This window comes from Lipotes vexillifer, unplaced genomic scaffold (genome assembly GCF_000442215.2).
Source record: "Lipotes vexillifer unplaced genomic scaffold, Lipotes_vexillifer_v1.1 scaffold1674, whole genome shotgun sequence".
Taxonomy (NCBI): domain Eukaryota; kingdom Metazoa; phylum Chordata; class Mammalia; order Artiodactyla; family Lipotidae; genus Lipotes; species Lipotes vexillifer.
The window spans coordinates 30,201-56,684 of NW_006781722.1; positions in this window are offsets into that span (position 1 = coordinate 30,201).

Below are 26,484 nucleotides of genomic sequence, written 5' to 3' on the forward strand. Positions count from 1 at the left end.
AGGGAAAGAAAAATGGATGTCTTTGACAAATTTATAATCTAGTGGGGGAATTCACCATTTATAAAAATAATAGCAACATAATAAAATAATAGTTATTGAGAGTACCGTTTGCAAGCCACGATACTAAGAAAGGTAGTGTGTATCTTTTTTAATCCTTATAACAGCCCATATAGCCCCAGATATTATTTTTTTGACTCTTTTCCTAACTTCACTCAGGAATTTTCTTATTGTTGCCCTCTCTGAGAAGATTTTCTGTTCAGACCTATCTAAAATATCAGCCCATGTAACTCTCAGTGCTATTACGTTGCTTTGTTTGTCCTCATAGTATTAATTATAGGACATTATTGGTTTAATGATTTATTTGCTTATTGTTTGTTTCCCCTGCTAGAATGAATATTGAGTGAAAAACTATGAAAAATGGGTTTTAGAAGTTTGCAATTGCAAAAGGTCAAAGTTTAATATATAACATTTAACTTCTTTAAGCTTAAATTGTTGCATCTGTAAATAGATGTAGACTTAGTGCCTTTTCATAGGTTGGTCAGGCTGTTGATTCTTTCCTTCAATAAATATTCATTGATCTCCTACTATGTAGCAGACACTATTCATATAAATGGGGGATACAGTGAAAGAGACAAGGCCTGACCTCATGGCCCTTCCATTCTAGTAGGGAAGACAGACAATAAATAAATAAAAATTACTTTTATAAAATATCATGCAGTGGCCAAATTAATTTCCTCCAAAGTATCCTTCCCCACCTCATCCCTACAACCTGAACATTTTTTTTCTTTTCCATTCCTAGTTATCCTCTGTTTATCCATGATTAATAGTTATTATCTCACTCCTAGCAGATTCTAATTTTCAGAGCCTCTTCTAAAGTTGATGTTGCAGAATAAGTGTGGTATTACTCAGGTACGCTGACTATAGCAGAACCATCACCTTCTTTTTCTGGATCCCATTTATGTATTAGTACAGCATAAGCTCAGGATCACTGGTATGGTTTGTTGTTTGAGTATTTTCCCTTTGTTTCTGCATCTTAAAGATCTAGTCAGTTAAAACCCTTAGACCTTCTTCATTTTAATAGAACTTTTACTGTAGATGTACTCGTTTACAGGATTGGCTTATGTTTACGCATTTCCATTAGTAAAACTGCTTTTGAGACTTTGAATGGCTGAATCTCTGGAGATTATTAGTAAATATGACATTAAGGTCCTCAATGAGATTTCATAGCAAATTTAGATCACTTTCCGAGGACATACAATATCAAACTCAGTTTTTAATAGGAGAGTTGTTTCTAGTTAAATCTTTTTATATTTTAACTCACCAAATTGGCTTTAAAGTCACCTCAGCATCCTGCCTGCTTTACTGCTCCGGGTCCTAGTTTTCATTCTATACTGTCAAAAGCATTTGGTCAGAAGATAGTTTAAAATTGACTGATCCATTTGTTTGACACCCCTGCCTCCAAATCTGAGTAGGACCCTCCTATTAGCCTTGCTTGCTGAGACAGGGATCATAAAGCCATGTTTTAGTATCAATGCATTAGGTACTAAAGACCAGTTCAAGCTCTGTTGAGCATGTTACCCTCTACTCCCTGTTTCTTTCCACCCATTTACTTTTTTTTTTTTTTTTTTTTCGCGGTGTGCGGGCCTCTCACTGTTGTGGCCTCTCCGGTTGCGGAGCACAGGCTCCGGATGCGCAGGCTCAGAGGCCATGGCTCACGGCCCTCAGCCGCTCCGCGGCCTGTGGGATCCTCCCAGACTGGGGCACGAACCCATGTCGCCTGCATCGGCAGGCGGACTCCCAACCGCTGCGCCACCAGGGAAACCCCACCCATTTACTTTTTATTCTCTTTAGATTATCTTTTTTCTGAAAATCTCTCCAACCTCACTCATATTTTGAGGACAGGGCTTGTATTTTATCTTTGTATACTTCTGGACTTACAAGTGCTTACCAGTGTATTATGGGTAGTAGATCTTTGCAAAATCTCTGGTAATTAAAAATAAACAAATAAATGTAATAAAGACTATTGGAGATTAGTGGGATTTTTTAGATCATTTTTTTTTTAATTTAAAAAATATAAATGGGGCTTCCCTGGTGGTGCAGTGGTTGAGAGTCTGCCTGCCGATGAAGGGGACACGGGTTCGTGCCCCGGTCCGGGAATATCCCACATGCCGCGGAGCGTCTGGGCCTGTGAGCCATAGCCACTGAGCCTGCGCGTCCGGAGCCTGTGCTCCACAACGGGAGAGGCCACAACAGTGAGAGGCCCGCGTACTAAAAAAAATATATATATAAATGTAAAAACATCTGTTTGTATAAATTAATAAAGCTTCTAATAATACTGTAATAAATATTCTGTTCTCCATCTAAACCCTGTACACAGTGGTTTAAATTGTAAATACATGCCATATTTTACTGAGTACTTGTTCTGCACATAGACAAATTAATGTGTTAGCCTTTGTTTTTCTTTTTAAAACTATAGGTATTGGAGCTTCCCTGGCGGTCCAGTGGTTAAGACTCCACACTTCCAGTGCAGGGGCCTTGGGTTCAATCCCTGGTTGGGGAACTAAGATCCTATGTGCTGCATGGCGCGGCCAAAATAAAACAAAACAAACAAAAAACTATAGATATTAGTTGGCATACACAAACTCAACTACCTACTTCTCATGACTAGTCATAAAGATATTATGGAAATGTAAATTGTTTCCTTGGCAGATTACCAAGTTTAAGTATTTCTCTTTTACAGTCACACAAAAAGAAGTGTTAAGAATTGCCCTTTGAGACTCTGAAGACTAAAGGTAATATCCAATGATATTTTCTTCAATAGGTTTTTATCTTCCTGGAAAGTTTCATAATTTTAAAGGCCTTGGGTTTACTGCCTCAGGTCTTTTCTTTATTGCCCTTTAGCACGTTAAATAAAATTTTCTATGCCTACCTAAAACAATCTGAAATTATAAGTCAAAAAAAAGAAGAAACCTTGTGCCATCTCAGAATATGTCACCCTAATTGGGTGTTGCTATATACCCCTTGATCCTTCTCTTTGGGAATGTATTATGGCCCCTCCCCTGTTTTTTAAATCAGTTTGGAACTCTTCTGATTTTATACCTCGCCCCTTTCTTAAATAGACACATTGGCTCAAAGTCAAAAAGTCAGTACCAATTCCTCTTCAGCAAGAGCTTTACAACTAACTATAAGAAATAAACATGCATTTTTGGGGAACAATGAAACTGTGCAGACAAGATTTAGTGGCGACTCATAGTCAGAAATCTAGAATTTCAGGCAAGAACTTTACAATAGACTTGTGTTGCTGCATTGTGTATAAAGAGCTCATAGGGATTGAAGAAGGTTTCTGAAACAAGAGGGGACTGTAATTACTTTGCTTCTTACATGCATGGTTAGATCTTCCAGCGAGAATAACATGGTAGGGTAATTTATTATAGAAGAGTAAATCATAGATTACATTGGAGGGAGATGGGGTGGTGTGATCCAACCATCAGTTTTGTGAATACATACACTTAAGCATGTGTGATAGCTTGTTTTTAATTTCTTTACACCAGTGCACACCTCAAACATTCCGTTTAGCAGTGGGATATGCAAATTGTTCCAAATGCAGCAGCAGTACTTTCACCTGAATGTCAAAACTGTCAGAGAGCTTTAAATCAAATCTTTATAACATTTTAAAAAACCAGCCAGCCCTAAGATTGAGGCACCAAACTCACTGCAAAAACTTGATTCCCATACTTTCAAAAGGCTCCTGTATGTCAACAGGGTAATGTCAAAGTTCTCATTCACCTGCTTTCTAATTTTAACCTTTTAAGGATTTTATTTTATTTGGCTTAATTATGATATTTTCTACAAATTAATGATAAATGTCTTGATTAATAAAACCAAATGTCAGAGAAAATGACAACTTGATGAAAAATTAATACTCGGCAATATTTTAAGGTACAGAAGTACTAAAGATGTACTCTTAAATCTCATACTTCATCAGCTCCTTTTGAAGGTAGGTAACCAGGATTTTCCTTGCACTTAAGATTTCACAGCTACATGTGTAGATGCATTTTAGCAGTATGATTTTCAGCTGTTGCTTTGACTGCTAGCTGTTATAGATATACATACATTTTTGGTTTTTCTTTTGCTGCATAATATTATTTATTTTTATTTTACAAAATCAAGGTAAACTATATTTTGGGTTGGTTATATTGATGAAGCTATCGTACTAAGAATCCAAATAGTAGTGTGTGTCTGTGTGTGTATGTGTGTGTGTGTGTGTGTGTGTGTGTGTGTGTGTATTTCAATAGATCTCATGGTGTAAAATGTAGTAATTGGTGATTGGATATCTGCTACACTATTAATTCATTTGGTTATGAATATTTCAGCTGTTATATTTTAAAATTATTCAGTAAAAATAATCTAAGGAAAATAGATTTTTTATGGAGATTTGTTTTTTTTTAAATATATTTTTCATGAGCTTTCATTAAAAGACCTGAATACCAATAAAGAATTGTAACTTGATTTCTTCTTATAAACAGTTGGTTAGATAAAAAACTGAAGAATAGGAAATATGACTTTTATTTTTTCTCCTTTTACTGCAGATCCTGGAGTTGAAAGATAAAAAATATCCCTTGTATTTTTCCATCTTCACAAATATCAGGATGGTTTTTAAATATGAATACTTAAAAATTCTATTATATATTATGCAGAAATGGTACTATGGAGGATTATAGTCCATGTTAGTTTTATTTTTATATTTCAAAGATAAAGCTGCCAACCAAATGAGGGAAGGCACAATGACCTCTTCTGTGCTGTGCTTTTGCTTGGTTTGGTTGTTCAGAGATAAAAAGACTCACGTAATATACTGTCAGTGAAATGGACTCACTTTGACCATCTGTTCATGTAATGACATACCTATCAACAGAAATTTTTGCCAACTAATGTTAAAGTCACTTTTTTCTGTAATATACTGGGAACTTCTGGGTAGGTGTTTCAGGTATGTTGCTAAGCACAGTAAGATAAATAGAGAGGAGTGTTGGTCAATATCCTGTAAATACAATATATGCCAATCCCAAGGGAAAAACATTCTTCAATGGAGATTTCTAGTACTGTTTAAAACTGGAGATGGATTGTGCTGAATCTTCCCTTAGCTGGCTCTAGGTTTTATTGTTTCTGTGTCTTGCCTGGTTCCAGGCATCTAGTCTGTACCGGCAAAGCTACTTGATGAGGAGAGGCCACCAACATCTCTGCCCTGACTGCTTACATACCTGCCATGAATAATAAATCTGTCAGCTAGTTATCACTGCGTTGTTTACTGTCTCTGTTCTTTCTTAGCTGATCACTGCCCAGAGGAGTTTAAGTTCCATTGTAACACAAGGCTTCTGTTATGTTTCTATACCTGCATTTATTTGTATGCAAAAGCATTCATTCTTCTTTTTTTCATATACCAGTAAGTAAGACATACCCCAGTTCTCTGACAGTTCTTAAATTACATAGCAAACAATGTGCTTTTCCCCCCATGTTTATTCTATTCTTCAGCCTCTTATCAATTTACTTCTGCATATGAGCCAATTAAATTTTATTCATTAGTTATAAGATTTGGAAATACTTACACCTACCTCACAATCCACAGTTTTATAAGTTTTTAGTTGAGATTATAGTTATTTGGGGGTAAATACAAAGAGAACATCATCCTTTCCCCAAAATGAACAAAGGAGATAGACTGAAACCCAAAATAGTCTCTTAAAGGCTTTTGCTTGGTGTTATGTTGTTTGATCCTAGAAATGAGGACAACTGATTCAACCTTACACAGTTAAAATCTTTAGCTTCAGGGAGTTGAGTTATGATATTTTAAACTTGATGCTTGAGTTAACACAGACAACAATCAGCTGATGTTCTTTGAAGAATCTAAACCTTATAGGAAATTAAACAGTGTTAGACTCTCATTCAACAGAAAAAAAAAAAAACTAAAAATAAATGTTTTCTAATAGACTTAAAATACATAAATTTCCAGTTTTAGTACTTATAATTAGACCATATCTTCTCTCTAAATGACTTATTAGCACCTTTGGAAACTGTATTCTCTCCTTTAAACCTATAGTATTTTATTCTGCAAGGTCAAGTAATTGAGACCTTACTGGTTTGGAAATATTAATGCAGCTTCCAAAGTTGCTTAATGCATAACTTAAGTACCAGTAGAATGATCAGTTCTATTAAACAGGATTCATTTACCATATTTGTTTCCTTTGGAAGCTTGTGTTTATGTTAATTGAATAAAGTATGCTCATGAAACACACTGATAAATAGAGCAATAAAAAGATACCAAGAAAAACTATGACCATTTTCCAAGATGTGTAGGGGATTTGTGTTTCTTGACTAAATGCTGCATTCATTCTTCCTCCCTATCTACCATTCCCCCAAATATCCAGGTCTCTTTTTGTATTCTTTAGTGATGACAAGATGTTTTTTTATTCCTCTAATGAAGTGGGAAGCAGATTAACATGCTTTCTTCTTGGGAATTAGATTACTTATTGTAGTACTGCTCAACATATCTTTGTAATACTCCCCAACTCCTACCCACAACTAATTAGTGACTTTCAGAATTAGGGAAAATCTTAGTTGTGTGGTGGTTCTATATTTACCAGTGATCAAGGAAGTGTTACTAATACACTTGTCAGTGTTAAAAAAGAATTAAGTAAATAAAGGGCCAGATGGTCGAGCCCAGGACCTATCAAGAGCCCAGTATGTGTGGGCTGGTCCAAGGGAATGACAGAAACATTACCAGGCTAAGTGGAATCAGAGTTTGGCTTTCACTTTTAAGAAACAGACTGTTTTTCAAATATGTTTTCTTATGATATAATAATTTACATGTTCGGATCTCCTTTGTACTAGTAACATTTGAGTGCATGTATTTCCCTGCGCATCAAGAGCCAACAGTGTTTACAAAAGTCTCCTTTCTGATACATGTAACAGGACATAGTAGCATCAAAGTAAAGCAATTACCAGGCAAGCATTTTTTCTGATTCAGAGAAGAATTCTTTGCTCTCTCACAAAAATCTATGTTTTTACTGTTATAACTTACTCTTTATACTTTATTATAATTGACAATAGACTCTATGGTTTATGATATAAGAAACCTGGTTATGTAATGTTTGCTGTAGTACATGGCCACGTGAGGAACTAGTAAATATCTCTTAGTGTTTTGTTGTAATAAGAGCATTATAATAAGTGGTTATAATAAGATTAATTTAAACTGAAGATATTAAGAAAGCCAATTCCCTTCCTTTCCTATGATTTAATTGTCTTTATATGTATACATACATAAACACTTATTTCCCACTCTAATTTCCATCCTTTTTATTTTTCATCTATTTTAATTTATTTTATCTTGTAATATGCACTTTTGGAAGCTGTTTTAAATCTTTCTGGTTTGTAGAAAAGATGCATGGGTCAGTGAATTGCTGGGTAGGTAAACTGACTAAATAAAGTATACACTTTTCCCAAATTTTTCTTCCTACAATCACATAAATAATGCTAGAAGAGATTAACTAACTATAGACCTCCTGCCTTCCTTCTCTTCCTTCTTTCCATCCTCCAGCAAATATTTATTGAATATCTGCTCTGTGCCAGGAACTTCCTAGGGGTTAAGATATAACTGTTGAAAAAATGAGACATAGTCTTTCCCCTTTGGGGAACTGATAAGAAAGAAGGACTAAGAAGAAAATAAAATACACATATAAGTAAATATTATAACATAGACATATAACTAAATGACATTTTTCTGGACTTCTTAATTCTGGCATGGGTTAAGAAGTTTGGTCTATAATGGAGGAATTATCTTCAATGGTCTACCTCCTTAATAGAGGTTTACTTCTAGATTTAAAAAATGCAGGCTGGCAAAATTATTTCAGATTATGTCTTGAGGGTTGGGTGGCCTTGGGATGAAGATAGGTGAAGCAATATTTGCTTTCAAGGTAAGTCATAAAGAAAACAATTTTATAAATCTGGCTTACTATATATGATGTAGGTGACTTCCATAAGTATTTTCAGTCTCAGATTGAAAAGTCATGGGAATTTCTAGTATTTTACAAAAACAACAATTATTTCTTTAAAGATTGTTTATTAATGGTCCAGAGTTTGAGTTTATCTGTGAATTGAGTAGTAGTAGCAGTGATGAAAGAGCAAGTGATGGAAATGTATATTTTTTCCTTCTTCTCTTTGGACATGTGTGTGGAATATTTTTGTCTTCCGATTAGATTGTTCATTATGCTCCCTTTGGATGTGTGTGTTGTTTGGCCTTCCAGCCTTGCATGCTCATTCAAAGGCATTCCAAGTCATTATGCTGAACTTCAGCCTTGTTCAGTAAAAAGGCCATTTCCTCCATCAGCTGTCCACTTGGTCATACATTCTTTTTACTCTCAAAAAGACTTTATATGCATTCAGAGTATATTAGATGGATTTGTCAAATTACTCACAGATAATCAGTTTTTTAAAGTTATAATTTAAACTATGACCTCTCAAACTGTGAATTATAAGGTTTGACCCTTTGGTTCACTGTTTGACACAGCATCCATTAATTACAGTTTTTAAAGGACATTTTATTTCAGTTAGAATTTGTGTTATGAAAATAGTTTAAGTATTTTCCCTTTAAATTTCAGGAATAAATGTTTACATGTAAAAATATATATATGTATAATATATACATTCAAGTATAATAAATAGCTGGCTTGCATATGCATGCTATATTCAAATATATTTATGCATATTTATATATTAAGCCTGTTATACATAACGATAGAAATTTTTATATAATAACCTGTGAGTTAACACTAAGATCATACTTGTTTTATATAACTGGTGTCAGGATGAGGCTGACTTTTAAAATAATGTTTATTAGAGTGAGAGGGACTTTATTACTATTTGATTCTAGGTTTTTTCCCTTTTTTTATTTTGCCGAGCAGGGATACAGAACTTGGTGCCTATGAATGCTCAGTGTCTGTCAGTAATTTGAAAGTTCTCAAGATGGTTCAATGTAGCATGATGAAGGAGAATATAAACTGGTCAAGTGGTTTTCACAAATGTGCATAGCTCAAGGTACCGAGATGGAAAGTACATAGCAGGAAGGTCAGTTTAGGTAAGTGCAGAAAGACGTCCAGATGTGTGAACACTTTGCTGGTATCCTCAGTATTTGAAATGGAGGAATTTAGTGTTTTTTTATTGGATAAAAAGACGATATGCATATATCTGACAGTAGTTCAGCATACAGTTTTCTGTTGCTATTTAATAAAAATCTAATAATATTTAGATGATTTCTTCACTTCTAAAGCAATTTTTCTCATTTTGTACTAAACCATGTTCTTTGTTGCTAAATTCATAAAATTAAATCTAAAATATTATGGAGAGATGATTACTTAAAAACATCTGAATATTTTTCTTAGAAGTACATAACCATCCCATTGTATTTCAAGTATTTTAGAAATGGTTAATTTGGTTTTATTCAAATTCTTCTCTAGGCTACTGTTAGCATGATGTATTTCATATGAAAAGTTAATAATTTAGATGACATTGAAAATAAAGACCTCTTAAGACATTGAAAATAAGACCTCTAAAGTGACTCTTAAAGGATCCAATGTATTGTTCCTAAATTTTTTTCCTACAAAATAGATTTCCCTTGTATGTTGAAGTGTGCTACTTTAAGATTAAAAAAAACAAATTAACTTTATAGAAACCCCAAAAGGGGAAATTAATTTTACAAAAAGAGGCAAATACTTATCATAGGCCATATGTTTAGTTATTTCTAAAATACTTTTAAAATAGGATCTAAGCAGTATAAAGTCTTTTTCTGATTAAGCATATAGTTTGGATTGCATTATTTTCCTTTTAAGCCCATTAGTTTGTGGTTTTTAAGGAAATGTTTGCCTCTATTTTTTTTTTCCTAAAAACAAACGTAAAGTCAGGTTATTACTAACTAAAGGTAGAATTTTCAAAAGACAAAAAGTTTCTCAAACTAATTGTAAACAAATTTTTTATTTCACCAAGTATGTCTCCTTTCCCAGACAGTAAGCTTCTTGAGGGAAGGGAATATGCCTTCTTCATTTTTTGTGTTTAGCTCAGACCAGGTTCTCAGTAAATGTTTATTGAATTGATTAGCCTATCAATAGACTTAGAGAAACTAACTGTAGTTCTCAATTCTACTCAAAATTTATCCACAACACAACATAGCAAAAAGGAATCCTTTAAGAAAAATACATGTACTAAATTTCCTTTGGATCACTACTACAGGAGTCCCTCTAGGTCTGAATTTTTTTTTTGGTGCTTATTGTTATAGCTCAGCAAGGAAACAAAAGTTTTGTCCTATATGCTTCAATGAATTTAAATACAATTTTAAGACAAAAGACATTTTTTAGAGGGACCAAACCAGTGACTTGTGAAAATAGTTTTATATCTTAATATTTGAAATGATAACATTGAAGGATTAATATAATAAAGTCTTACAAGTGTTTAATACTCTATAATTTTACACTAACCACTAGTGATAATAGTACTTAGTATGAAACAGCTTATTATATGTATAGACTTACTCAGGATCTGAAATTTAGGCAATAATTAGCCTCTCAAATGGATCTGTTTGGAAAGCATTATAAAATAATACCTCCCTTCCCAAAGAAAGATGCAGTTGTATTAAGGCTGCACTCATTTAATGGTGTCTCAACTGAAACACGTGCCTTCCCTGCTTTGTTCTCCAGGAACAGCTTTATAGATTTAAGCATTGAGTATACAGTACACAGTGGCACTATTAAAAAATCAGAATGAGGCCAAGGGAAAATTCATCTAGGATCCACACACCTAAATGCAGTTAGTAAACAGAGACACTAACTCTCATTAAGCATAATTAAACCTAATATTGACTGTAAACTGTTACTTACCTTAAACTTCTCTATAGAGAATGTGGAAAGTGATTAACCTAGCAGACTGGGACATTAATTACTACCACTTTCACATTAAAGTTACCATCAAGAAGGGCTATATTCATAAATAAAACATAGAAGGGATTGAGAGACTGAAAATATGTAAATTTACTTTATAAAAGGGAAAGAAAAGCCTAAATTTAAAAAAAAAAAAATAATAAGTGAGCTATGAGCGATGCCAGCCCCAGCAAAATGGAACTCTGGCTAATTACTACAAAAAAATAGGCTGAAATAATCACAGAAATGTGTCCTTGCCTTCTGACTGACAAAATCTGCTTCACAGGAGACTCCAGTTCAACCAAGTCCATTCTTTCTCATGCATAGCATCCTCCACTGCTGAAACTTTGTGAGGTTTGAGGAGAGGATGCAGGAACTTGGGTGAAATAGAATTTTTTTCCTATTTTTCTCCAGTTGTTAATAGCTCTTTATTTATGAAATTGATTGTAATGATTTTATGAATATTGTTTGATTTGTCAGCAAGAAGGCACAGTGTTTTTTGTTCAGTCAGAATGGTCTGGTAACTGGTCTCCTGCTACTGTTTAATGATCTCCTTCTTGGGTGCAATCAAAAGAGTATGTTGTGAAGGATATAAAAATGTCAGCTAAATTTAAGACCAACTGTTAAGTTTTTATATTATACTGCTGCCCCAACGGGGGAGGCCAGGATCTGGGAGATAAGAATTTAAAGAGAAAAGCAAAGTAATGACAATACAAACTTATCTACCAGCCTAAGACAACATCTTCAAAATCTACCAGCCTGTTTGCCATGAATGTGTGCTATTATCTATTACTTGTTTTCTATTTCCTTTCCAATAAGGAACCATATACTCACTTCTGGACTTTCTTATTACTTCACAGGGTGGGGTTTTTCTAATTTTTGGAATCGAATCTCACATACAACCTTGGTTTAACATGTTAGGCTCCTAGCCATGTCTTAGTGCTATCATGCTAAATTTTATCGTTGGAGTGATATAGTACTTGTACATGGAGAAAAGGGAGCCTAGAAATTAAGCCTGGAGCATGTATTCAGTTTTTTTAGAGGATGTGAGGTTTAATTTTAGAATAAAACCCTAATTTTTTCCCCCTGAATTTAAAGCTAGTTTCACAGCTCATGAGATGAACTAATGAAACAGAAATAATTAATGGACAAAGTCTATCTTTCATTTCCCTCGTTGAAGAAAAATTCACAAACTGGTTGGATGACAGAGGATGAACAAAAACAGTGAGAGTAAGAGTACTTCTATCCTCCATTCTTGTAACAATCATGACATTATGAAGTAACCATAACAATGGCACTCTTATTAATCAGACATATTTATACAGAATTAGTGTTGGCTTCTGCTCTATATTACCTTCAGTTTTACATGAACTTTTATTATCTGTGCGTATCAAAAGAGACATGGTGAATGAACAAAGAAGCCCTGTTATGAGACAAGTATTATTTGACATTTTGGGAAGCTCTTATTATAGGGTTTCCTCTTAAGCGAGAATAACGGGAAGGTTGTCATTAGTTGCACTATTACAGACACTCTGGATTTTTAAAAACAGAAATGGAGCCCACTTTTTTCCTTGAAGAAGAATCATTAGTTAGAACAATTCAAATGATCCAGACTTCTAACCGAGGCTTGGCCCCCTAATCTCCTTACTTGATTATGTGAAACAATGACCCTATAAAGCATCTCTTAAGATAATTGTTTTTCCCACGGTTTACAGAGCTAAGTTAACTGTATGGTTCTCTTATTTTTTAAAAAATGTATCATCATCTTTAGACTTTTGGAAAATCTCTGATTAAACCAAAATGCAGAAGACTTGCAAGGCCTATAGCCCTATTGCAAGCCAGGTGCCTTTTTAGTTTTTCCATGCTAAAAAAGGACAGCTAGGGCTTCCCTGGTGGTGCAGTGGTTGAGAGTCCGCCTGTCGATGCAGGGGACACAGGTTTGTGCCCCGGTCCGGGAAGATCCCACATGCCGCGGAGCGGCTGGGCCCGTGAGCCATGGCCGCTGAGCCTGCGCATCCGGAGCCTGTGCTCCACAACGGGAGAGGCCACAACAGTGAGAGGCCCACGTACCGCAAAAAATAAAAAATATAAAAAAAGGACAGCTCTAAGTAAGTTCTTTCGAGTTCTTCTTCCCAGGCTTATGATAGGTGTGACTGGGAATTATGGTGAAAACAAAAAGCCTGACTATGGGTAATATTGAATTGTTTCTTAAACTCACGGGGCCTGGATGTTCAAAAACTGACCAGTTGTCATATATTTTTTTTTCTAGAGTTTAGGATAAAATTTTAAGTTCATAGAGTGAAAATAATACTATTGCAAAGAAAATAGGTGAATCACTACAGCTGCAATATATCAGCTGCCTGAATAAGGAGAACAGTGATTCTCAAAGTGGAGAAAGTAGAGATCAAAACTACCACTTGTGGGGTCTTTTCAAATTAACCTCCCCCAGGTTGACAATTATTTGTATAGACACTTGTCTGAGAGCCAAAAATACTAGAAAACAGTTTGACCAATTGATAATTAAGCTGCTTTTAATCTTTTGAAGTTTAAATATAGAAAATAGAATAGAGATTTTTAAATCACAGCATTTTCCTCTGCTCTCATCATATCTTCCTATTTTATGTTAACAGAGACTAAATTTGGGGGTTCAGTGAAGAAACAAGCAACCCCCCCAAAATAACACATAAACCCTCAAGAAGGAAAAAAGGCTGCCAAGTTTGGTGTTTAAATACATGTGAAACAAGCCAAGTTTTCTAAATGAGCCACGAAAAATCATTAAACTCCTCCTAATTACCCATATCTTTCATAGCAATAGGATAGGACCTGTTTTGTACCTTGAAATACTTAAACTGAATCCTTTAAAAAATTATTTATTTGTCTGTTTTTAATTTCTCATGTTTTCTATTATACATTTTTAACTGGATGCTAGAAAGATAGGCAAAGTGATTTTATCTGTGGCCATTCTGCTAAGTCTAAGTAGGGGGATACTTAAAACCTATTTACAATAGGAGAGATCATCCTTGTCTAGATTCAAGATATTCCTTGGCTTTGAACTCTAGAATGAAATGTCTTCTCCTTTTAGAGGCATTAACGAAACCATACATTTTAGACAGGGTCACTATATACCTTTTTTGCTACTTATAAGGCACTTATTACCCAAATAGCACTTGAAAGTGTTTCAAAGCAGTATATATTTGCACATGTCTTAGATCCTCACCAGATTATGAACTGTGGGAGTAGGCAATATATCATTTATAACTTTATATCCTCTTTAGTGCTCTGGATATTACAGGTATGCCGGTGCATTTTTTAGGTGATTCTTGCTTTAAATGAAGAGAAGCTGAGGTCACTGAGGAGAGCCACCAAATTGAAGAATGGTTCAAGAAACTTCTTTTGCATCGGAATGTGATTCATCTTAATTTTCAAATACATAAAGTTTTCAAGGAAATAAATTCACCTTTGACTTATAAATCACTAGTTTCCTCTAGTAGCCAACTATATATATCCCACCTATGACCTAAACTAAAGCTAGTTGTATTTTGGTATAACACATCTTTGGTAACAAATACATCCTTTCATTCACTGAAAGAAAAAAAAAATTATTAGTGCTAACTTTGTGCAAAGCAAAGAGATATACAAGTGAAAATATAGGGTGTCTGCTCTCAAGAGACACCCTATATGGGCTGCTGGGGTCTCAAACACAAAAGAATTCTATAAGTATTAATACCTTAAGAGGGGCCTAAAATGTTACTATGGGAACATTAAAATCTACTTAGGAGAGCAAGGAAAGATTTACAAAGATCATATTCAAATGGAAATTTGAAAGATGAATAGGTTTGATAGGTGAAGGGCAGGCAGGGGCGGGAGGTGGTTGCATTGGGGGAGAACATTCTAGGAAAAAGTAATTGTATGCATGAACACCCAGGAGAATGAGAAAGCCTGGCTCATTCAGAAACGGCAGTGGTTTAGTATGGCTGCACCTTAGGGTGGAAGTAAGAAGTAAGGCTGGATGGGTAATGTTGGTCAGATTATAAAGGGCCCTAAATCCTGTACTAAGGAGATTGGATTTTATTGTATCACCGTTGGTGAGTCATTGGAAGATAAATATAAGATGATATATTCAAGAGTGTGGAAATATAATCCATACCACATAATGATCAAGTGGGTATGGAGGATGGTGGAGGAGTCATGAAAAAGCCAGCTTCCTGGATTTGGTGAGTGAAAGGATCATTTATAAAGATAGAAAATGCAGCTAGCTACTGCCCTCTCTCTTTTCCATATCTACACTCCAATTTCACCAGAGATGTTTATACCCTGTATTTCCATTTCCTCACCAATGCATTCATCAGTTCACCCCATCTGCTTCTGAGACCTCTGTCACTTCACCAAAGTAACTCTTAATGAGATCTCATTGAGCATTTTATCTTGCTGACCACTTCCTCCTTTGTGGAATGCTTTCTGCCCTATTTTCCATGCCATCATGCTCTTCTGATTTTCTTCCTATGCCCCTTGTTACTCCCTTGATGTTTCCTTTCCAGGCATCTTCTCCAATAACTAGCTGTTAAATGTTGGAGATCCTCAAGTCTGGATCCAAAGCGCTTCTATTGATGCCCAATATTTTTGGCATCTGTATAGCCACAACACATTGAGATGTTTTCAGAGAATGTACTATAATTCTTTTAAGGTCCTTTTTTGGGGACCATGTTTCAAAGGTTGTATTTAAGTACATAGTCTTGTATTCTTTATTACTAGTAATACATATTGGATTGGCCAAAAGGTTCATTTTTTTCCCCGTAAGATGGCTCTAGTAGCACTTAGTTGTCTTTAACTTCGTTCAAAACAATTTTGTTAGATTATATGTGACAGCTGTCATATCTGTGTGCATTTAAAAAAAGACATCAAAATTGGTGAATTTTTACATAGCCATTTTAATATGGAAGATGGAAGAAAAAAAGCAACATTTTCGGCATATTATATTTATTACTTCAAGAAAGGTAAAAACGCAACTGAAACGCAAAAAAAAGGATTTGTGCAGTGTATGGAGAAGGTGCTGTGACTGATCAAATGTGTCAAAAGTGGTTTGCGAAGTTTAGTGCTGGAGATTTCTCATTGGATGATGCTCCACGGTCGGGTAGACCAGTTGATAGCGATGAAATTGAGACATTAATTGAGAACAATCAACATTATACCATGTGGGAGATAGCCAACCTACTCAAAATATCCAAATCAAGTGTTGAAAATCATTTGCACCAGCTTGGTTATGTTAATCACTTTGATGTTTGAGTTCCACGTAAGTTAAGCGAAAAAAACCTTCTTGACCGTATTTCTGCATGCGATTCTCTACTTAAACGTAATGAAAATGTTCCGTTTTTAAAACAAATTGTGACAGGCGATCAAAAGTGAATATTGTACAATAATGTGGAATGAAAGAGACCGTGGGGCAAAAGCAATGAACCACCAACAACCACACTAAAGGCCAGTGTTCATCCAAAGAAGGTGATGTGTATATGTTGGGATTGGAAGGGAGTCCTGTATTATGAGTGCCTTCCGGAAAAACAAATGATTAATTCCAACAAGTACTGCTCCCGATTAGACCATCTGAAAGCAGCATTCGACGAAAAGCGTCCAGAATGAATCAACAGAAAATGCATCATCTTCCATCAGGATACCACAAGACCGCATGTTTCTTTGATGACCAGGCAAAAACTGTTAGAGCTTGGCTGGGAAATTCTGATTCATCTGCTGTATTCACCAGACATTACACCTTTGGATTTCCATTTATTTAGGTCTTTATAAAATTCTCTTAATGCAAAAAATTTCAGTTCCCTGTCAGACTGTAAAAGGCACCTGGAACAATTTTTTGCTCAAAAAGATAAAAAGTTTGGGGAAGATGGAATTACAAAGTTGCCTGAAAAATTGCAGAAGGTAGTGGAACAAAAGGGTGAATACGTTGCTCAATAAAGTTCTTGGTTAAAATGAAAAATGTGTCTTTTATTTTTACTTAAAAACCGAAGGCACTTTTTGGCCAACCCAATAATACTCAACACATGCCCACAGGGGAACTCATGTGTAACTTTTGTTCTAATTTGTACATCTTATAAAATCTTCCTGATGTTTATGTTTTAATATTAGGCAATTATTAATCCCCCTTGAATCTCTGTTTCTTAATCTATAGTATATGAGGAGCCATACCAGCTCTTTAGGATTCCATTATGCTATGGTTTGATATTTTACTACCTGAAGAGGACAGTGAACTCTAAAGGTTGTGCAGCTATCACTTGAATTACATAGTCAAAGTTTATAAAAATGCTTGCCTGTCTTCTCCACATCTACACTTTACACTTTACTTCCTATTTTTAAGATAGTTCCATGCTTGTGGAACTATTCCTACTTCCATGTTTACTTAAAATTTCTTTCCACAGTTTTTGCTATGAAATTTTATCAAAACACTTTTGAAAATCTGAGTAGATTTTATATTATGGTTACTGCACTCACCAATGCTTAATCAACCCCACAGGAAGCCTGGAAGTGATAAGCTCAATTAACCAAGTAGGGCTTAAGATAGTCAAGGGTCTTACCCTTTTGTACATATTCCCTCATTTGTCTTTGGTCCTGTTTTTTTTTTAAGTGTGATTGGGTCACATTGCCAATGTACTGTCAGGTCTCTGTGAAAATGGCCACTTTAAGGACAGGTTAGTTGGATATTCAGGACACAGTTTTATTCTTAGAGCCCATTTGATGCTAGTGATTCATCTACATTTAGCTTATTAATGAATTTTAGAATAAGCTTTGTATTTGTCATTATTTTAAATCTAGAACCTCCGAATTTGTGTGCTTCAAAATACATCTGAGGCATGGGAATCTACTTAATGTTTTCGTAGTGCATGTGCATGTGTGTGTGTGTGTGTGTGTGTGTGTGTGTGTGTGTGCATTTGCTTAGTATGTGTGTATACATTTTTTGTTACTAACTTAATAAAACATCTCTGAATTTCCCTGCATATTGCTAACTTATTTATTCCCTTGGCATACAAAAAACCAAAACAAACAAACAGACAAAATTGAAACAAGAACAACAAAAGAAAACTCACTTGGTTTTGGTGTTGCTGTCTCTTGCCAACCTCATTTTTTTCTTATGGACTTTTTTTTATCTTACCCAATATCGAATGGATTTTCTTTCTCAATTTGAGTAATTTTTACTGAACACAATCTACCTGGATTTAGCCCCCAGACCATCCACTACGTGACCTTCTTTTTTTTTTTTTGGTCTTGTTATCTCATTTTATTTACCTTTTAGAACTCTTCCAAATATTAGAGGAAAGAAATCAATATCAATTTTCACCTGACATGACCTTCTTTTACTCATTTGATCAGTCTTTCTATTTAAAAAATAAATGGTCTTTTTTCTCATATTTCTTTGTTCACTTTATCATTTAAACATACAGTAGGATATTCCCCATTTCCACGTTTATCTTTCTTCATGTCCATTTTTTTGTTTCTTCACATTTTATCCAATAAATTATTTGAAGGTAAGCCTTGAGCCACCTGTGTAATTTTCTATCTTAAAAACACTCCTTTAGGGTTTGCTTGTCCATCTCTAACTAATTGTCCATTGGTGCTCATTATGGGAAGTGAGGGAAGTGAGAATTCTATTTAGTTCCTCTTGGGGTCCTGGAAAGAAAATAGCTGGGTAATTCAGAGTATTTGTGAATTTTAGGTTTTGGTCTACTTAAATCTTGGTTACACATAGTTTGGTCCCAAGCTAGCCAGAGATAGGAAATTTTGTGAAAAATTCAAGTGCAATTTTACCATTTCTGAGTAATTTATAAATTTAGACTATTTCTCTTGATATCTTCAAAATATCTAACTTTTAGAAATCTATAAAGATTATACTCTACCCCAGAGAAGAAGAATTCCCCCACAGAAGTGCAAGTATAAATATTGTGCTGCAATAGGATGCTACCAGCTGATTCTGTCTTCGTTTTTAAAATTTTATATATTATATTGTTCCCCGATTCTGTGAATAAGAATGGCAGATGAAGCATTATGCGCTGTTTATCACTGTCATACAAAATAAGTCACAGGAAGTAAGAAATATCTGGACTCTAAAAAATATTACAATTTCAGTTCTTTAGGCGAGAAACCATAATTTCTCCTTACTGGATCCTGTCTGTAGAAGAGAGAATCCACCAAAGAGTAAGTAGTCAGCATAAATTGATAGTGAAAATTCCTGAAGTTTAGCCTAGAAAGGGAGCTTTATAAAATGTCTTTGTAGCCATAAGAAAAAGCTCCCTTCTGAAATGCTATGTATTGAAAGCACAGATACTTGTGTGGAGACACTCAAATAGAGATGAGTCCATTTTTAGTACATTGTGTGGGGAGTGACATGCCTGGAACTCCATTAATAGCAATTTATGTTGTGTTCTTTTCATTTCATTTTGCTAATGAATTTAGTATCAGATTGATGGGTGCTTGGAACAGAAGACTTAATCTGCAGATTAAGTAGAGCAGCATACACTTCCCAGATAAGGGCCTACAAAGCAATCTCCATTGGAGGTCAAACTCTAGATACAAAAGGATACTTGGAAACACTTTCTTTTCAGCAGGTATGAATTGAGTTAGCAATCTTTGATCTACGGATTCATATTTGTTTATAAAGGGTGACATCACTTCCCAGGTAGCATTTGGAAATGTGTGGTTGTTACAGTGACCAGGAAGCACTATTGGAATTTAGTAGATAGGGAAAAGACATGACTTTAAGTTCTGCAATATATGGACTAATTCCTTACAAAGGAGACTTGGCCAGCTCCCAAAGCCAGTAGCATTTCTACAGAGAAATGCTATTTGGGGAATCAGAAAGGTATCACTTGTGGCGGTAGTTTTCAAACATTTTCATAAACCACAGAAAGAAATGCATTTAAATCATGACCTAGTATACTAATGCAGGCATTTATAAATTGAAACAAAAATATCACAGTATTTACCCTTTCTGCGCATGATACCTACAAGTATTTTCCATTCTATCAATTTTATCTCATTCTATCCTATCCTTTTCTATTTTTCCTTTTCTTTTAAGGTCCAAAACCCACTCTTAACTTCAAGACCACTAATAGTATACTGGACAGTTTGAAAACAATGTTTTAGAGATCTTTAAATTTCCTAGTAAGAACAGGGTAAAAGACAAAGTAACTTGCCTTTAATATGACTTGGTTTCCTTTTATTCTAAGCAGAGCTTGTGATTTCCATGTGTGACTGTGGTCCACATTTCTTTTGGGGAGAGGCCTGGGCCCATACTCCAGTAGTCCTGGTATAAAGTCTGATTGCCACCTTTGCCCTTTGTTGCCATGAAAATGAGGGAAGAGAAACAGCACTACCCCAGCTCACTCATGGCATTTGGATCTAAAGACTCAAAGTTGCCTCTGTGGTGCATATTAGGAACCATGTGGTGTTATGTGAAAATGAACAGGGTTCAATAAGATGAGAGTAAAACTCTCTACTTTTCCTGTCAAAGTGAGTCATCCCTAAGCTGTGGGATGGTGACTTGGCATATTGGGCCTCTCCCTTGCCTGTTGTTGATTGAGGCAAATGTGGAGTCAAGTAGCCTTCATGTTTTGGGTGCAGTGTCCAATTTATCATGGTTATATAAAGTTAACCAATATTCTTGGCTTCTCAGAATATTGTCAGTGTATTGGCTTTTCAGAGTATTTTTAATAGGCATAGTTGCTGATGGCAAGCCTACCATTATACCTTAATTTTCTTCATGTCCTTTACCTAAAGTGATTGTACCAATTAAATGTAGTCATTCTCAGGTGAAGGCGGGAAAGGGTTAATTTGGGGGAAAAAAGCTCCCCTAGTGATTTCAGTATATCTTCCTACTAGTGGACCATTATTTGTCTATTTCCAGGATACCTACCCTGCTCTCTTAAGTCATCAGAAGACCTGCAGAACAGGGTTTAGTCTCGCAGAGGTGAGCTGAGCATGGGCAATTTTCTGCTATCATCTTCCTGGTCCATGTGCTATTCTCATGAGTATTTGTCCATCTGTTTGACTGAAAAGGCAGGATTTAAGTTAATCCCTTGCTTCTGTTGTGTTGACCCAGTGACAATTGCAGAATGCCTTGAGTTGGAGATTTATATTTAGGGAATGAGATCATAACAATCAGTTCCTCTTCCTATGATCTGAGTTTATTAGCATTTTTGTACACTTTTATCAGTATGGTATGCTCTTATCTGGTTGTTTAGAGACCTTGGTCCTATTTTCAGTAGTAGAACACATTTAGCATTAAATCTTTAGCATTGTGCATGGATACTTCAGATCCATCTATAAAGTAAAACAACACTATTTGGCACCAAATTTTAAAAGGGATTTTAACAATTAGACTTAGTATGTCACAGAATTTGCCCTTTCTTATTTCACTTTTACTAGATTCCTCTCCCAGTTACTTTCCACTCATATTGTTCCGTCTGTGGAAATAGGCCCATTTCTTTACAAACAAAACAAAATAAAATGTATCCTCCTCTTTCCAACTTTTTTGTTCACCTATGCCCAGGAAAAAAAAAAAAAAACGATTTCATAGAAAGCCAAAGTTAGAGATGGAGTGATGGAGTGTCCGTTCTCTTTCCTTCCCTTTCTTTCGAGCCATCATTTCTTATTTGACAAGGGGACTTACCAGTGCCCTAATCTTCCCTTATAATGAGAAAAACCTTACCTGTGAGACATCTCTGTGTATGATTTCAGGGTTGAGTACAAGAGCTAAGATAATGAAGACTTATCCCACTTGAGTTGGGCAGCATGAAAAGAAACAGAGTGATTTTTTTACTTTGTCAAAGTCCTTGGAGAGTGGTTGTCAATAAGTCAGTGAAGCCAAGATCAGAAGACAAACCCAAGCACAATGGTGCAACTAACAAGTGAATTCAATCCAAAAGCTAGTAATGAAGCAAAGCAATATGGAGAGAAAAAGGAAGAAGTTTCTGGGTAAGCTGTATGAACAGAACTTGGGAAACTGTATCTTGTTTATATTGGTCCTCAACCACTTGGTACATCGAGAGTTAATCAGAGTGCCCAGGTAGATAGCAGGAGGCTATTTTGTCACTGGTTACTGCCATTTAGGAATTTGCCCAGGAGTTACTGGAGCTGGAGTTGTCAGAATTCATTCACAGTCATGGAATGGCTCATTGTGCTGGTTACCCTGTGCTGATGAGGTGCTGAATGCTTGATCTCCAACTTCTAGGTAACCATAGTAGCAGTAGTATGGTTCACCTCAGGACACACCTGCTCTGGTGAGATTGTTCTATGGGATGAAGCAGAGTTCCAGACTTCTACTTGGCAGCCATGATCAAAGTGCTTTAGGAGCTTTGTTAGCAGCAATGACAGCTGCAAGTGCAGGCACCTTTTTTTTTTTTTCCTTGTTGCCCAATATTAGCCAGAGCATAGTAGAATCTATCTACCTCCACAAGATGTTGTTCCATCCAGGACCCAGTGAAGTTTTTCTACTCTTCTGGTGTTTCCCCCAGGGAGTGCTTGGCTTCTAATAGTATTTGCTGTTGAGTGCACCTGAGGTGCTGCAAATCTTACCTTGCTTTGGAGGAGAACTGTGACTATTCAGATTTCACTTTCTCTCAGTGTTCTCATTGAAGCATGCTGGAACTGGCGCTTCTTAAACTCACACTTTTCTTGGGTGGGTCCTTCTTCACTCCATAATCTTAGCTTAAATGATACATCTCCAAAGCAACTTTCTTAGATCATCCTGTCTAAGGTAGGACGCTCCTGTTAATTCATACTACAGTACTGTGTTTTTTTCCTTCTTAGTATCTAGTCGTCCCTTTGTATCTGTGAGGGAGATGGTTCCAGAACCCCCAAGGATATCAAAATCCCAGGATGCTCAAGTCCCTTATATAAAATGGCCTATTATTTGCATATAACCTGCATACATCCCTTTTTATACTTTAAATCATCTCTGGATTACTTATAATACCTAATACAATGTAAATGCTATGTAAGTAATTGTAAATATAATATAAATGCTATGTAAGTGATTTCCAGTGTAGGGCAAATTCAAGTTTTGCTTTTTGGAACTTTCTGGAAATTTTTTGGAATATTTTAGATGGGTGGTTGGTTGAATCCACACCTGCAGAACCTGTGGATATGGAGGACCAGCTGTATATGGCTCCAGGAAATTGTAAATGTATGTGTGTATCAATAATTACATTTACATTTATTGTAATTATTGATATGTTTGGATTTATGTCTACCATTTTATATTTTGTTTCCTGTTTGTTCCCTCTGTTTTCCATTCCTCCATTTCCCATTTCCTGCCTTGTTTTGAGGTTATGTGAACATTTTTATTGTTCATTTTAATTTATCTATTGTGCTTTTGACTATATATCTTTGTATATTTTTAGGGGTTATTCTATAGGTTACAATATGTATACTTTTCACAGTCTTTATTTTTTAAATTTTTAATTTTTTTTTTCAGGTGCTAACAGGAATTGCTTTTTTTTTTAACTTAATTTTTATTGGAGTATAGTTGCTTTACAATGTTGTGTTAGCTTCTACTGCACAGAAAAAAGAATCAACCATACATATATATTTATCCCTTCCCTTTTGGATTTCCCTCCCATTTAGGTTCACAATCTTTTTAGAATCAATATTTTGTCACTTCAAGTAGAATGTAGAAATTTTGACACCGTACAAGTTCTTTTACTCTCCCAGTTTTGCAATATTGTTGTCATATATTATCTTTACATACACTGAAAACCGTTGTCAGATAATGTTACAATTTTTTCTTTCAACTATCAAGCATTTTTTTTTTTTTTTGTGGTACGCGGGCCTCTCACTGCCGTGGCCTCTCCCGCCGCGGAGCACAGGCTCCGGACGCGCAGGCCCAGCGGCCACGGCTCACGGGCCCAGCCGCCCCGCGGCACGTGGGAATCCTCCCGGACCGGGGCACGAACCCGCCTCCCCCGCATCGGCAGGCGGACTCTCAACCACTGCGCCACCAGGGAAGCCCCTCAAGCATGTTTTAAAGAACTCAAGAGGAGAACAGTTCAGTCTGTTGACGCATGTTTATCATTTCTGTTGCTTTTCCTTTATTCTTGATGTATAAAATTTCCTCTGGTATCATTTTCTTTCTGTCTGGAGAACTTCCTTTAGCAATTCTTTTAGAGCAGTTCTTCTGGCAACCAGTTTTCTTAGTTCTTTTTCATCTGACAATGTCTTTTTTTTTTTTTTAATTTTATTTTATTTTTGGCTGCGTTCGGTCTTCATTGCTGCGCGCAGGCTTTTCTCTAGTTGTGGCGAGTGGGGGCTACTGTTTGGTGCTGTGTGAGGGCTTCTCACTGCAGTGGCTTCTCTTGTTGTGGAGCATGGGCTCTAGGCGTGTGGGTTTTAGTAGTTGCAGCACGATGGCTCAGTAGTTGCAGCACGCAGGCGCTAGAGTGCACGGGCTTCAGTAGTTGTGGTGTGCAGGCTCAGTAGTAGTGGCTTGTGGGCTCTAGAGTGCAGGCTCAGTAGTTGTGGTGCATGGGCTTAGTTGCTCTGTGGCATGTGGGATCTTCCTAGACCAGGGATCAAACCCGTGCCCCCTGTCCTGGCAGGCAGATTCTTAACCACTGCGCCACCAGGGAAGTCCCCTGACAATGTCTTTATTTCACTTCTGTAAAGCTATTTTTACTGGATATAGAATTCTATGTTGATGGTTCTTTTCTCTCAGCACTTTAAAAAAGGTATGTCATTTCCTTCTGGCTTCTGTGGTTTCCGATGAGAAATCCACAGTCATTTGGATCATTGTTCCCTTACTGGTAATGTGTGATTTCCTCTAGATGATTTTAAGATATTTTTCCTTATTTTCAGTTTCCACAGTTTAGGTTTCATGTATCTGGACATGGGTTTTCTGTTAGTTTCTATTCTGTTTGGAGTTTCCTACACTTCCTGAACCTGTAGATTTATGTATTTCACAAAATTTGGGAACTTTCCAGTCATTATTTCTCCAGATATTTTTTCAGCACTAAACCCTTTTTCCTTTCCTTCTGATACTATGATGACAAGAATGCTATACTTCTTGTTATTGTTCCACAGGTCCCTGAGCCTGTTCTTACTTATCTTTCTCTGTTGTTCAAATTGGATCTGATCTGTCTTAAAGCTCAGTGACCCTCACTGTCATCTTCATTTTGTTATTGAGTGATTTTGTTGTTATTGTTGTTGGTTTTATTTTGCTGTTTCAAGACTGTTCCTTGCTGGAGCATTTTTATAATACCTACTTTTAAATCATTGTCAGACAATTTCAACATCTGTCTCATTTCAGTGTTTGTGACTGTTAATTATCTTTTCTCATGTGAGTTGAGATTTTCCTGGTTCTTCACATGCCTAGTAATTCTGGATTGCAACCTGGACATTTTTTTTTTTAACATCTTTACTGGAGTATAATTGCTTTACAATGGTGTGTTAGTTTCTGCTTTACAACAAAATGAATCAGTTATATATATACATATGTTCCCATATCTCTTCTCTCTTGCGTCTCCCTCCCTCCCACCCTCCCTATCCCACCCCTCCAGGCGATCACAAAGCACCGAGGTGATCTCCCTGTGCTATGCGGCTGCTTCCCACTTGCTATCTACCTTACATTTGTTAGTATATATATGTCCATGTCTCTCTCTCGCCCTACCACACCTCACCCTTCCTCCTCCCCATATCCTCAAGTCTGTTCTCCAGTAGGTCTGTGTCTTTATTCCTGTTTTGCCCCTAGGTTCTTCATAACATTTTTTTTTCGTAAATTCCATATATATGTGTTAGCATACGGTATTTGTCCTTCTCTTTCTGACTTACTTCACTCTGTATGACAGACTCTAGATCTATCCACCTCATTACAAATAGCTCAATTTCGTTTCTTTTTATGGCTGAGTAATATTCCATTGTATATATGTGCCACATCTTCTTTATCCATTCATCCGACGACGGGCACTTAGGTTGTTTCCATCTCCGGGCTATTGTAAATAGAGCTGCAATGAACATTTTGGTACATGACTCTTTCTGAATTCTGGTTTCCTCAGGGTATATACCTAGTAGTGGGATTGCTGGGTCATATGGTAGTTCTATTTGTAGTTTTTTAAGGAACCTCCATACTGTTCTCCATAGTGGCTGAACCAATTCACATTCCCACCAGCAGTGCAAGAGTGTTCCCTTTTCTCCACACCCTCTCCAGCATTTATTGTTTCTAGATTTTTTGATGATGGCCATTCTGACTGGTGTGAGATGATATCTCATTGTAGTTTTGATTTGCATTTCTCTAATGATTAATGATGTTGAGCATTCTTTCATGTGTTTGTTGGCAGTCTGTATATCTTCTTTGGAGAAATGTCTATTTAGGTCTTCTGCCCATTTTTGGATTGGGTTGTTTATTTTTTTGTTATTGAGCTGCATGAGCTGCCTGTAAATTTTAGAGATTAATCCTTTGTCAGTTGATTCATTTGCAAATATTTTCTCCCATTCTGAGGGCTGTCTTTTGGTCTTGTTTATGGTTTCCTTTGCTGTGCAAAAG